General features: G+C 48.2%; 1 long non-coding RNA gene across 1 annotated transcript; it reads left to right on the plus strand.

The window, feature by feature from the left end:
* Positions 1–8,849: 8,849 nt before the first annotated feature.
* Positions 8,850–12,879, plus strand: LOC119511633. The gene is made up of 3 exons (XR_005212221.1): positions 8,850–8,886; positions 11,743–11,903; positions 12,776–12,879. It is a non-coding gene; the product is annotated as an uncharacterized LOC119511633 (long non-coding RNA).
* Positions 12,880–13,568: the final 689 nt, after the last annotated feature.

Raw genomic sequence — 13,568 nt, forward strand, 5'->3', positions numbered from 1 at the left:
AACTTTTCACCTATAACTTTTCATTCACTCTGCAGATGCCACACCCCACCTCCTGCCCTAAGTCCTCCTTCTCCAGGCATTGTGCCCCCAGCCTCTTACCCCTGGATTCATCTCCACAGGGCACCACTTGTTCAAGCCAGCTCCTCTGCTCCAAGGTCTCCAATGGAGATCAATTCCTTTTTGATATCGAGCCTTTCTGCAACCTGGACATGGCACCCTTTCAAAAATGATTATCCATGACTCCCACCACAAACACTGCTCCATCTGCACTGACAATCCTGCCATCCATGCTATGCACACTTACCATCTCTGTGGATTTGCTGACCTGCACCTTACTATCTGCCTTATGTTCTCCTCCATTTTCTTCTCCTTCTGAGGTGAACTGAATTGTGTAACCCAAGACATGTTCTTGGTCTTCGTCCACGTTCTTGTTGGTGTGGACCTATTGTAAATAAGACTTCTTAAAGGTGTTACTTCAGTTAAGGTGTGGCCCCCCTAAATCAGGATGGGCTTCAGTGTGGATTACTAGAGCCCTTTATAAGCAGAGTGAAAGCCAGACGGAGAGAGAAGCCAGGAGAGGCCACCATGTGCATTGCCATGTGACAGAAAAGCCAAGGACCAAGGATTACCGGCAGCCAGCTCAGAATGCCATGGTCTTTGGGAAGGAAGCATCTGCCTTGGTGACACCTTGACTTTGGACTTCTCCTAGCTTCAAAACTGTAAGCCAGTAAATTCCCATTGTTTAAACCAACCCATTGTATGATAGTCTTTTTAGCAGCCGGGAAACTAAAACATCTACTTATCCAAACTTCTGCCTCAAGAGCAACTGCAGGGGCACCCCTCCCTGGCCGACCAGTCCATGAACTCTGTTCTGACCTCTTTTGAAATTTATCAACACCCCAGCTTGACTTTTCTCTTAATTCATACTGTGAGTTGCATTTTATTTGTAAATGTTTTAACTCATTGGATGGACAGTAAGCCTCAAGGATTATACCTTGTGCTGGTTCTACATTATCCTTGACATCTTGCACAGGACTGAGAATATGGTAGGTGTTCAACAAATGTATGGTGGTTGCTTTTTTAAAAATAAGGAATTGATTGATTCTGTCCCTGTCATTTAGCAGGATGCTCACCTGAATTCTAAGCCTTAAACGACCTCCTTCACTGTCTCTCCTCTTCTATAGTTACAGTGACCTAATTTCTGTTATTTTCTAATTATTCATCTAGCCTAATTAATTATACAGGTGCTTAATATTTTAAAAACTGATTTCCCATCTATCATCTCAGTGGATCCTCTCATGAGACTGTGCTGTGTTCAAGGCAGGGCTTGTCAGCTTATTTTACAAATGGGGAAATAAAGTCAGAGTCCAAGACCCCACAGTAAGTCACTGGTATGGGTGAGGCCAGACACCTGGCTTCTGCTTTTATTCTAATATTCTTTACATCAGAGCAAGCTGTCTCTCTTCCCTAGGATTTCAGAACTTCTCTCTGGAAGTGTGAATATGTGTTTTTAAAGGCACTGACTTTTGCTAAAATTTCTCTTTATTTTCCTTTTGATTTCTTCGTCCTAGTGAAGACATTGCCCTCTCCCCTGAAGGTAAGCATTCTTTTTCTTTCCTGAATGATGGCCCCACTCGGTCCCCCTTTGGTTCTCTTTGCCTGAGTTTCCACTTAGCTCTGCCACCCCCCGGAGAACCATTCTGGCTTAATGCCTCCTGCATCCTTTCAAATTGTTCTTGTTCCTCAGCTTGGGATTTCCTGCAGGGCTGGCCTTCTCAGCTAATGAAGAGCCTCCAGCGGTAGGCACTGTTCCTGACCAAGCTTCCCTGATCCTGCTGGGAGTGGGGGTGGTGGCTGGTGGGAGTGGGGCTGGCGGGCCTGCCTGGAGCTCTGGGGCCTGACAGGCAGGAGGCTCTGCTAATGTACTTCCAGGGAGTCCTGGTACTTGTTACAACTTGATTTTGTCTTGACTGATCCCAGACTCCCCACACCCACCACACTGCATCTTTAAAATGACTCTTTCCCTTCCTCTAGGAGAGCTTTTCTTTCTCCAAATTGTTTGATGCTATCAATTTATAATTGAGAGGAGAGGGGTGGGATAGTGCCATTTATGCCTCTGGCTGACTGGGTAAGAGTGCCCTTTCATTATAGATTTTGAAGGCAGGATAGTGTCTCCCTTCAGCATAATTGGGTAAAGTGGGTTTTTGGTTGATTCAATCCTGGTAGTGATCTATTATTTTCTTACCCCTCTTTTATCCCAGGCCTGATCTCACTGTCCATAAAGGAGAATAGGTAACCAACCTGGGCAAATCATAGACCCTCACCTCCCTGGCTCTTGGATTGGTCCAAAGTATGGTCAAAATGAACCAGTCAGACTCCTTCTCCAGGCATTTCAAAGTAGAGCTGTCCATAGGAAGCCACCCTTCCTCTCTGGCTGTTGAGCTGTCAGGATGCGAGGCTGTAGGAGCCGAGACCAAATTCTCAACAACATGGCAGGAACCAGTTCAAGGAAATGACAACATATTCACAGAGAAACAAAATGGGAATTGAGGGATGGATGGTATTAAAAATCTCCAATGGTAGTTATTCCTTAGGCCAGCTCCCACTCCCAGTTTCCAGGGATTTGGGTACATGAGACTGTAAATCACCCTTTACTGCTTAAGCTAGTTTGATTTGTTAATTATAACAAGGAGAGCCCTGACTAATACAACCCCTTCTGTCTGTGACTTCTCCCATCCCATCCCAGATGCCCAAGACTAGGTGTCCTTACATAGCGATGGTATGAGCTCACAGGGGGATGATTCCTATACTTTTGAACCCTGCAAGTCCTGCTTACATGGAAATTGCTCCATCGTCTGTAGATAAGACATCAAATGCATGTGTCCTTGCAAGAATAAAAAGCCCACGAGGGCAGGGACCTCTGCTGCTTTGTTCATCCATGTGCTCTTCTGCTTCGACAGTGCCAGACGATGAAGATTTACTGAAACATCAGTGAATGTGGCCACTCATTCACTCACAGGGCAGTGCGAAGGGTTCGGCCACCTCTCTTTTCTGCTCGGAAATCTTCAGTGATGCCTACTGCCTCCTAAATTTAATGATCTCCTCAACCCAACCTCAATCTACCTGCCTAGCCTTGTATCTTACTACTCCCCGACTTGTTCAAAGAGCCTTGACTGTGAAGGAGGAGGAAAGTAAACCAGGCCGCTGCCTACTTCTGTAGCCTCTTGGACAATTCCATCCACCAGGAGTGCATCTTCTCTCTGTACTTCACAGAGCTTAGGGCCCTCTCAGATGGAACTCAGGCCATGAAGCTGCCCTGGTCCCTCCCATTCGGAAAGAACCTCACGCTTTGGTGACCTCTCACAGCACATTCTTTCAACCTTCCCTCTCTCCAACTTGTATTAAGAGTTACTGACTCCAGGATCCCTGGGTGCTGCTCTCCTTCTGTCTTTGTTTTCTTTGTCCATTGTCTGTTCCTTCTGCTTCCTTCCTGTCTACCCCTGCCCTATCCCCTGCCCCTGCAAACCAGGGGCTAGCAAAGTGTACATCCAGAGAATATATGAATGGATAATACATGAATAAATCTGTGCAAAACAGACCAGGACAGGCACATGCACTCAGACTTCATGGCTCATCTGCAAAGAGGGGATAATGCTATAGATCTTATCAGGGTATTGCTGATAAACTATATTGTTCATGCAAAGTGCTTAGCCCAATGCCTGGCACATCAAGTGATCAATTAAATTTGTTGTCATTGTTTCAATTGTCATTGCTATGGAAAGGTCTTGGGGTACCAAGAAAGCAAGGAGGACACTTTTCCTTTTTAACCCCATCTTGTAGAGGTCTCTTATTTTTAGACCTGACAGTTATCCCTAATTCACACCTAGCAACCTGGTTTCCCACATGGTAAATGCCCTTCAAAGTCCTCGCTGTATGGCTGCCTCCCAGCCTGCCAAAGAGCCAGCTTCTCCCCCCAGTCTACCTCTCACCACAGCTGCCTCACCTCAAGGAGAGCATCTGCTGAGCCAGGCAGGCTCTCAGCCTGAGTCTGACTAAGCCTGAGAGCTGGAGTGTCCCAGGAAGCTTTTCCTGGTACTCCTGAGGTGGGGCCCTGAGGGACAGAAAGGAAGGAGGGAGGGAAGGAGGGAAGAAGGCCTCTGGTCCAGGTTCCTGCTGTGGGAGGCTGGAGGAGGAGGGAAGGCTCGACCCCACCATGGCCCCCCACACATTCACTGTCCTCCCTGGGCCTTGGAGAGCTGGTGCAAACCACGATGCAAACCAGCCTGGCCACTTTCACAGAACTCCCTTTGCCCCCAGAGCTGCCAACAGCTCTGGTTGGGAGCTGCCTTTTCTTTTTCCCTGCACATTGATGCAGTTGACTTTGGAGGCCCTGCTTCTCTTGGCCAGACCCCAGATATCTCCAGTGGTTTACACTGAGATGAAGCTCTCTGACGGCGATCGTGTTCTCTTGATCTCTCCTTTTGTCTTGGACTCTCCTCCATCTGTCTCTCTGGACCTGTTTTTTTTTTTTTTTTCCCCCTATCTGTTTATCTGATATCTCTGCAATCTCCATCTCTTGTCTTTTTGTTGTTGTTTGTTTCTGTTTGTCTCTCCCTCTCCTGATTTCCGCTTCTTCCCTCCTGCCCTCGCCCTGCTCCCTGCTCCCGGCATGCATTCAGCTCTCCCTAGCCCTCCTCCTCACTGCCCTGATGCTGCAGTGGTGAGAAGGGGACAATCTATCTGTCAGAGACGGGCTCTGCCAACCTCGACCACCTCTCCCCCGCTGCTGGCAATTATCTGGAGGTTGGCACGGGGCCCGGAAACTGCCGCTTGCACCACCCCGCGGTTCAGGGCTGCTCCTCCACACCGGCCCCCGTGGAGGAGGGCTTGGTGTTGTGCCCAGGATGTGACAACCTGCAAAGGTCACACACACTCCAAGGAAGATGGACTGCTCTACGAGTGGAATTGACATTGGGCAGCTTTGCAAATGTCCCTCCAGACTTTCTAGCATTTCACAGAGGAAGGAAAGAGCAGCAAACAATAGAAATTACACCCAGTTCCCCCCACTGCCCCCCTACACACAATTTGCCACACATCCCAATTTTTAATTTCTTCATTTCTTTTTGGTAAAGTATGGCTTTTGAATCTTCTTTGTTTGAAATACTATAATGAATTCATCCATAAGATTTCATTGAGAGTTGCCAGTGTGCCTGCTTCCAGGCTGTGAGCTCACCTTACATTTATTGGGCGCTGTATAGTTCTGCAAACAGAGTCACAGCTATATTCAATCTGTTCTCTCTCTCTCTCTCAGATGTTGATGGGATTTCAAAGCTGACAGGGAGCTGGGTGATATTTATTCCATACCCTTCATGGGAGATGGGAAATCTGAGGTCCAGAGGGTCTGAGTAAGTGACCCGACGTCAGACAGCTAGTTGGTAGCAAAGACCAGACAAGAACTCAGGGTTTTAGGCTCCTAACAAAGGGCTCATTGTACCCTGCACCCCAGTGCTCCTGTCAGGCAGGTATGGTAGAATTATTGTCCTTTAATAAGAGCAGAAATAGAGCTTCCAGGAAAACATATGATTCTGCCTTGTCACTCAGTTATTAGGTGTTAGATTCCTGATATCTTCTGATACCTTGTTTATTTAAAAATATGTCCTTCCAGCCTGTGAACTAACCTTGAGAAGCATCTCGATAATCAGAGATATTAGAAGAGGTTGGGGCGGGGCTAAGCAGGCTGGGTTGCTTTGAGCCTTTGCCGCGGGTTCTGTGGATAGACTGCTCTTTTCATCAATCCTGAAGTGAAACCCTGTCCTAAAGTGCATAATTACGTTGAGAGAGATTTCATGGAGGGCCTGTGTGTGTCACTGGCTCATTACCAGCAGCTCGCCCATGGCTGCTGTGTGCACTGCACTGCATCCCACAGCGCTCTTCCGCGGAGACCGTCAAGCCCCGGGGTTCCCTGGCTGCCCCCACCCCCAGCCCTGCAGCAGGGATTTATCTCCATGCTCTGTATGCTGCCCCCCTCAACGTTTGGACAACCCCATCTGGGAATGAACTGAACGTATGCGAGAAAGATGACTGAGGAGTTCAAGAATACTCTCCACACCTGGCTGTGGCCCAATCATGGACTTAATTAGGAAGGTCATGTTGAGCATTTGGCTCACTATTGGGTCAAATGTAAAGCTGCAGATTGAACAGCCTTGTCGTTCCCTGGGGGCCGGGAGTTAGTAATAATTGCTGCCATGTATTGAGCATCTACAAGGCACTAGAGACTGTATTAGGGGCTTCGCACACATCATCTCCCTTAGCTCTCACCACCACCCCATGCGCTAGGGACCATCATTAGCATCTGTTTCCCAAATAGGCTTAGGAGGTCAAGGGCACAGGGCTGCCAGGCGAGGGAGCTGAGGGGTTGCTAACGACAAGGCCCTTCCCTATTCCTTGCCACTCTACCCTATTCCCTCCTAGTTTAGCCAACGTACAGGGGACCCAGATTAGAGAGGCATAAAGGTGGTGGGGGCTTTCCACCGTGAATTAATGATCCATGGCTTCCAGGAAGGGAGGGACAGCAGAGTCACTATGTGAGTAGCAGCAGATGGGGCTGTTTAGTAGGGGGATGTGGGAAACTGGCTGCACCCCCCATGGGCTTCCAAGGTCATTACTGTATCACAGCACAATATAAAAATGGACATTCATCAAATATAGTCACCCTGAGGGAAATGAAAAGTTAATGCACGTTCAGCATGTTCTGTTTTAAAAGGGAAGGAATAACCATGATGATGTTGATGATAATAATAGAAACCATATATTGAGTGCTTAGTAGGTGACAAGCAGTTTACTAAGTGTTTTACATTCATTACCTCATTTATAGCTCACAAAAACCTGCAATTTAGGCATTATCCCATTTTGCAGGTGAGGCAATTAAAGTCTAAAGATATTAAAGAAAAAAAAAAAAGCCCAACCAACCCTCTGCAGGTTTATTCACAGTTTAAGTGCAGAACTGGGATTCAAATGTCAAGCTGCCTGGTTCCAAAGCTTTCCACTACACTGCTCTTGTGGTAGTATACACTACAGTCTAGATAGCTTTCCCACTAAATAATTAAAACTTCAGAATTGTCCCAGTACTTAAAGGGATATGTTTCAATTACCCAGAACAGTCACTGAGGCAGAACAGCCTCCTTTACTACACGTTTCCTCGGCTCTGTTTCAAACTGTACGTCTCTGAACTCTCAGACTCCAGTGGACAATATATACCTCCTGCCTGGCAGGGCCGGGAAGGGCCCCTAAACCCCGGGAATTTACAGGCCCTGATAGATGCGTACAAGTCCCTTGCCTGCTCAGAATGCAGGACGCTGGCCAGGGGCTCTCCATGGAAACGAGGGCCTGGCTCCAGCGAGTCAGATGGCTCTAAAAGTCTGTGCCTTTGGACCTGACGTTTTATTTTCCCTTTTGATGCTGCTATGGGGGACAGTTGAAGAGGAAAGTCCCTGTAGTTCAACAGGCTTGAGATTTATGGAGTAGTAAGAAAATATTTGCCGTGTGTTTGAAACTGCTGAAGAGAGAAAAAGGAAATGATGTTTTCTACAGATTTATGAAAACAGAAACATTGATTTGTTTGGCTTGGGGTTTGTCACTCTTCTAATGGGAACACGATGTTTTCTGTTATTCGAGGGGACCAAGTTTCTCTCAGGTAGGACAGACACCTCGGAAAATTGTGGATCTGTTTCTCGCACTTTCTATGCTGCCTTCCAGACCCCTGCACCCCATGCTCCACCCCCCCACCCTCCCACCCCACTGCAATGATCCCAGTGCCACATGTCCTTTCAGATTTTCTTGGGAAGAAGACAGTCTAGAATTAATTGAGAGTAACTAGGAAGAATTGGTGGTTCACTCTTCCTTTTGGATTTTTGTCTTCGAAAAATGCTGCAGATGACTCATGTTCGCTAACCCAGATATACTACCACTGTCAAATGAGGTGATGGTAGACACAAGTGAGAAAAATCAGTTTGGGTGGAATCTGAGTGTTTCTTCATCATATGAGGCTGACCCTGATCAAAAACGTGGGTTTAGCCTCAGGAGCACCTCTTTAAGGAGCCAAAATTATTCCAGACAACTTGACTTCAAATATCTGTCTGTGAAGCTTTCTAACCGAGTTGAAGGATATGTCCCAGGGCCAAAAATAAACCAGGCTAGGTCTTGAAGAAGGACACCAGATGGGGTGGCCCAGGCTGGCTCAGATGGCACTCCTAGCAGGAGAGGAAGGAAGAGAAAGGCAACTCTCCTTGATGGGCTGCTCGGCTGCACACAACCGGGATGGCCCTGGAAACGCCATCACCTGGGTTCATGCTCACATGCTCCAAAGTCCCTCAGCGCAAAGGAGGGACACAATAGCGACCACGACAATGCCCTCTCCAGTGCTGGATCCCCAAAGCAATAAATCTTCCAGCTGATGCAGACTGACCTCCACCTGCCTGCTCAGCAACCAAGAGCCACTGTGACCTGCGGGTGGGCAGTGTCAGGAACGATTAGAAACATGAGGACTTGGGAAGGGTGGAGCAGGACATAGAAGATGAAGGCCATGTGGGTGGCAGAGCTTTGGTTGGGAGAGAATAAAGATGAAGTGGGGAAAGTCACCTTGTGAGGGAGACGGGAGATGAAATGTGGTGGAAAGGATTGCAGCAGGTGCTCAGGGCCTGGGACAGGGTATTGGGAAAGGATTTGGGAGATGCCCACTCAGCTCAACTGACTAAGTTAAAGGAAGCCAGAGCCTTTATTTCTCTCTCTCTCTCTCTAGCTTCCAGTCAGTGAAACCCAGGAGGCAGGAGCCAATAAATTCTTAAAGACACTGAGGACAAGGACTTCACATTCCAAATGCTTCTTTGGGTGAGTATTTTCTGCAACACAGCAAAATAATTTACAAGTATCTCATTAAAACTGTAGGGTGGGAGACCATGAAAAGTTTCCAGGGATGGAGGGATGGTAAATGGAATTAATAGTACAGAACTCATTAGGACCCATTATTACTAATTTAGAATATGTGAAATGTTACTGATATTTTATTTATTTCAGGCATAGTCTTTGTTGTTTTGTTGAGGGGACTCTGTTAGAGTTTTCTTAGCTTCTGTTATGACCCAGACCACTGTTCCATCCTATTTTCCCATATGTCATCACTTTCACAAAGGAAAGCTCCCCTATCACAGAGGGCTTTCAGGAACAGTGAGGAGGGTCCCCTGGATCACAAATTCTGGGCTGGCACTACCCTCAAGGTGGAGTGGACCACCTGAGAATAGAGGAGTGGGGACAGCACTCCAGAAGGAAGGCCACAGTAGGAGAGCAGAGCTTGGAGGTGGTGGTGGGAGGACAAATGAAGTGTCAGTGGGTGGTCTGTGGAGCAACCTCGACGAGGAGTCTTAGCTTCCAAACTCTCTCCTTTACTGGACTCTGACAGCTGCCTGGAATGTCTCTCTGTTAGAACGTTGGAACCATCATTAGTTCAAAGAAGCCTTATTTCCTGTCACTTGGGACAGTGCTTGAAAAGGTAACACATTGCTCGCATCTTCATGACAATAGTCTCTCAATCCAGTGGAACCCAACGACCAGGTCTTACAGAGCTACTTTGAGTAGTAAAGGGTGAGAGAAGTGTGCAGAACATGGGCTGCTAACCAAAGAGGGAGGACTTCGGTGGGGGCAACACTTGGGAGGGAGGCCTTGCCCAGTGGGGAAGGCTGAGGGTTAGAGGAAGGAGATGGGGCAAAGGTGAGGCTGAAGATGAATGCAGCCGCCTCCGTGTCTCAACTGAGTACATCAAATTCAGTTTTCTTATCTTTTATGGCTGGGTCAGGGCATACCTTCAACAGTTGTTTATAGGTTTTTTGAGAGGGGAGTTCCCCCCTCAAAGCCATGATCACAACTACAAATTGGAATGAGAGTGGTCATAGCATGAGAGCTTCTAGTTTCCAAATCTAGTCACTAAATGTCAGAACTGAAGGGGCTAGAGATGCGCTGATTCTGTGAATGCTTTTCTGAGCAGCCCTGGGTACCAAGCCCTGGGTGAGGCCATGGAATAGAAGGTTGCAAACTACAGTCCTGGCTCTCAATGCACTTTCAGTCTAGCTGCTCCCCTCCCACTTTTCACAGTTCTGGAACTGAGGCCCAGATAGGGAGGTGATGTGCTCAAGGTCACACAGCTTGCTTGTGGCAGACTAGACACGTTGGTTATTTGTGTGATACCAAGAGGACTGCCCCAGTGTGGCCAAGTGGGAAGCTCTTCAAAGGGCACAGTCTTTTTAAAACAGGGAGACGTGGCCTCTTTGCAGACAGAGCTTTTTGGCCTTTTCTAGCACAATAGGAAACAAGGCCAAACTGGACACAAGGTATAGACATTGCTCAGAGAATGTCACCAGCAGCACTGTTTCTCTGGCAGATGTCAAGACAGCTCTCTCTCTGTCCCTACCCAAAGGCACTCATTTGCTTGGCGCTTGGGAGATGGGAGCCCTGGGGAGATGAATGGCAAGTTAGCTTCTACTAACTGAGCTGGTGCCCTTTGCATTACTGGAGGGAATTTGGATTCAACAATTACTCTCATGGAATCATTCGGCAGATGTATTGGACTGACAGATTGAGGGCTCTCCGAAAACCAACCCTAGCACAGAACTAACTGCCACATACCCGTCTCTGAACTTCCTCCACTCTATAGATAGAACATAAATATAATTGTCCTTTAACAGTCATTTGTACCACAAAGCATACCTTTCTGTACATTGGTATATTAGTTTGCACCAAATATTTTGTAAGTTTTCCAACTTTTTGTAAATGTGAAAGGTTATGAGGAAGGGTCACTTCATCCACTACCCAGATTTCTGCCCACCCAGGACTGTAGCCCTACTCTCTGCCTTCCACTCTCATCTCCCTGGAGCAATGCACATATTCGCCCCTAACCCCTGTCACCTGCAGAATATGCCCACATACACATGAGGACAGCAAGGTTCATAGTGTCACGTGGTTAGTAAATATGTTCACGGGAAAGTTAACATCTGTCTGGGCCATCGCTTCCTAATCTGTACAGGAGGAGGCTGGGCTGGAGACAGGCTAAGGTTTCTTCCAGATCTCCCTGGGTTCACGGAGGTGTGAGTGGCTGCTGGGCCAGCAGAGGTGCTGCTGCAGCCAAAGGCACTGCTAGTTGATCATTTCAAGCAGATTTCAGGAAGAAGACTCTTAAGCAGTGGAGTGGAGAGATGTGGGGGTGTGGGGCCCCACAGCCTGAAGAGGAGGGCTTCTCTTCCTGAATATAACCCCTGAGTGTGGGGTTCCCTGCCCAGAAGCTGCTAGGCCACTTGGGGGTTAGCTACAATGCCAACTCCTCTTTCCTACAGTTGTGGGAAGAACATTTTCATGGAAGACAAATCGCTATTCCTTGATTCTGAGACAGCAAATGGAGACTAACGATAGGAAATGGGACTTAAGAGATGCTTTTGCATTAATGCCAGTCACCACAAACTGGTTCCAGAAAGCTCCTGTGTGCTGTGCAACTCCTGGCTCCAGGGACGCACCCTGGGTCCTGCAGGATGGCTGGTGTTTGGCAGCAATGGCCTCCCTTGGGGAAGGCACTTCCTCTATGTCCATCTTTCTTTGGGGCTGAAGTTTGCAACGCTGTCTGGGCTCTTTCCAGATTCCCCATTTCCTGAGCCAAACCTCAATGCTGCATCAGTCCCTCACCATTTCTCTCCACCCCGTCCTCAGAGAAGAGCTCGCCCAGGTCCTCGGCCTTCCTGCCACCTCTCGTGGCAACGTTCCATTGCTCACGGAAGAGCATCTGAACTGAGGACACCTCTTCTCCTCCACACAGCAGGAGGCAGCTTCTCGCAGGTAACACTCACTCCTTGTCCAAGGTCACGCAGATGGTAAGTGGCAAGGCCAGAACAGACCCTGGCCATCCAGCCCCCAAGCCCACACACCTGAGCACACTGCTCGCCTGCTTTTTTCCAGCTACACAACCCTCCTGACCCCTCTCTCAGCTTCCCTTTCTCATGCAAGTGCCCACCCTTTGACCCTTCTAACCATTGCCTTTAAACAATGCCCCTAGGATTTTAGAAGTCTTCCAACTGCCTCTGCCCTCAAAGAGATGGGGCAAAACTGTGATGCAAAGCAAGCCTGGCTGCTTTCCTGAAACTCCTTTAGCCCCCAGAGCTGCCAAAGACACGGCTCCATGAGGAATGGAGCTCTCTTTTCTTCTCCCCTCTGCACGTAGATGCAGTTGACTTTGGAGGCCCCTCCAGGGGGATAGGGGTGGCATTTTCTGCTCCTCTCTAACCCCCATCAGGGACACACCACCAACCAGGGATGCTGCACCTTTGGGATGAGGAAGGGGAGCTTTGGGGTACCATTTTCCAAGAAATCCTTTGTAAAAGGGCTATTGTTATTTTTTCTATGCTACTGGTTCAATCTTATTTGATAGCTGAATCTGAGACTCAGTGAGATTAACTATGTGGGGGAAAAAACCCTATGGAAATTGCAAAGTACCACACAAGATGTGCTTTGTCATGACTTACTAATATTCTACTTTCACTAAAAGTGGAATTGATTTTTGCACATTTGTATTCATGCCTGCGCCCTAAATGGGGACACTCCCGGCAGCTCTGAGGTCTCCAGGACCCTACACCTTGCGGGTCCAGCAGGCACGTCCCCCTCAAAGCTCTGACCCCCAGGTACGTCTTGGCTGGAATAATAAGGCATTTCCTAACATTCCCCCAACCTCTTTGTGTTTATCCCAAAGGATGTCTTTACCTTAGCTTTGAAGATCTACAACAGCCCTGCAGCTGGGAAGAGAGTGTATCATTTGGCTTTTTGCCCAGAAAATAAGATGCTTCATAAAGTTCATCAAAATAAATAAATAAATAAATAAATAAATAAATAAATAAATAAATAAATGTCTCTTGGGGGAAGAAAAGGAAAAAAAAAAAAAGAACCCTCCTCTACAAGGTTAATTGAGTGGAAGGTGAATTTTCATCATATGCCATCCCTTTTTGAAAGCTGCACCTCTTAGTCCTTGGGGAGAGGGACATATTGTTCTCCAGGGCTGGCAGGAGCCCCAAGCCCAAAGCCCTTGGAGAGAGCTGCCACCATCATGGACGGGAGTGTGCAGACGTGCAGATACCTGCTGAGGAGCCCAGGCCTCCGCAATGCAGGAGTGAAGGTGGACACTGCCCTGGGGAGCTTCCAGTCTTGGGGTGAAAGGAGGCCAACAGCCAGCTGTGAAATGACTCAGAGGACAAGCAGCCACCCCGGGGCCGGCTCTGCGGGCTGTGGGCGCCCAGGGCAGGTGGAAGCCAAGGGCAGCAGACAGCTCTGCACTGAGCTCCAGGCAGCTTGGCCGATGGGGCTCTGCTCTTGCCCTCCCTCTGCCTAGACTCAAGGTTCTGACCCAGGGACCATCTTACCCCCAGGGGTCACTTGGCAAACTCTGGAGACATTTTTGGTTGTCACAACTGAGGGGTGCTGCTGGCATCTAGAAGGTAGAGGCCAGGGATGCTGCTGAACATTCTACCATGTACAGGACACACACCCAT

This window comes from Choloepus didactylus, chromosome 16 (assembly GCF_015220235.1).
Source record: "Choloepus didactylus isolate mChoDid1 chromosome 16, mChoDid1.pri, whole genome shotgun sequence".
NCBI lineage: Eukaryota > Metazoa > Chordata > Mammalia > Pilosa > Megalonychidae > Choloepus > Choloepus didactylus.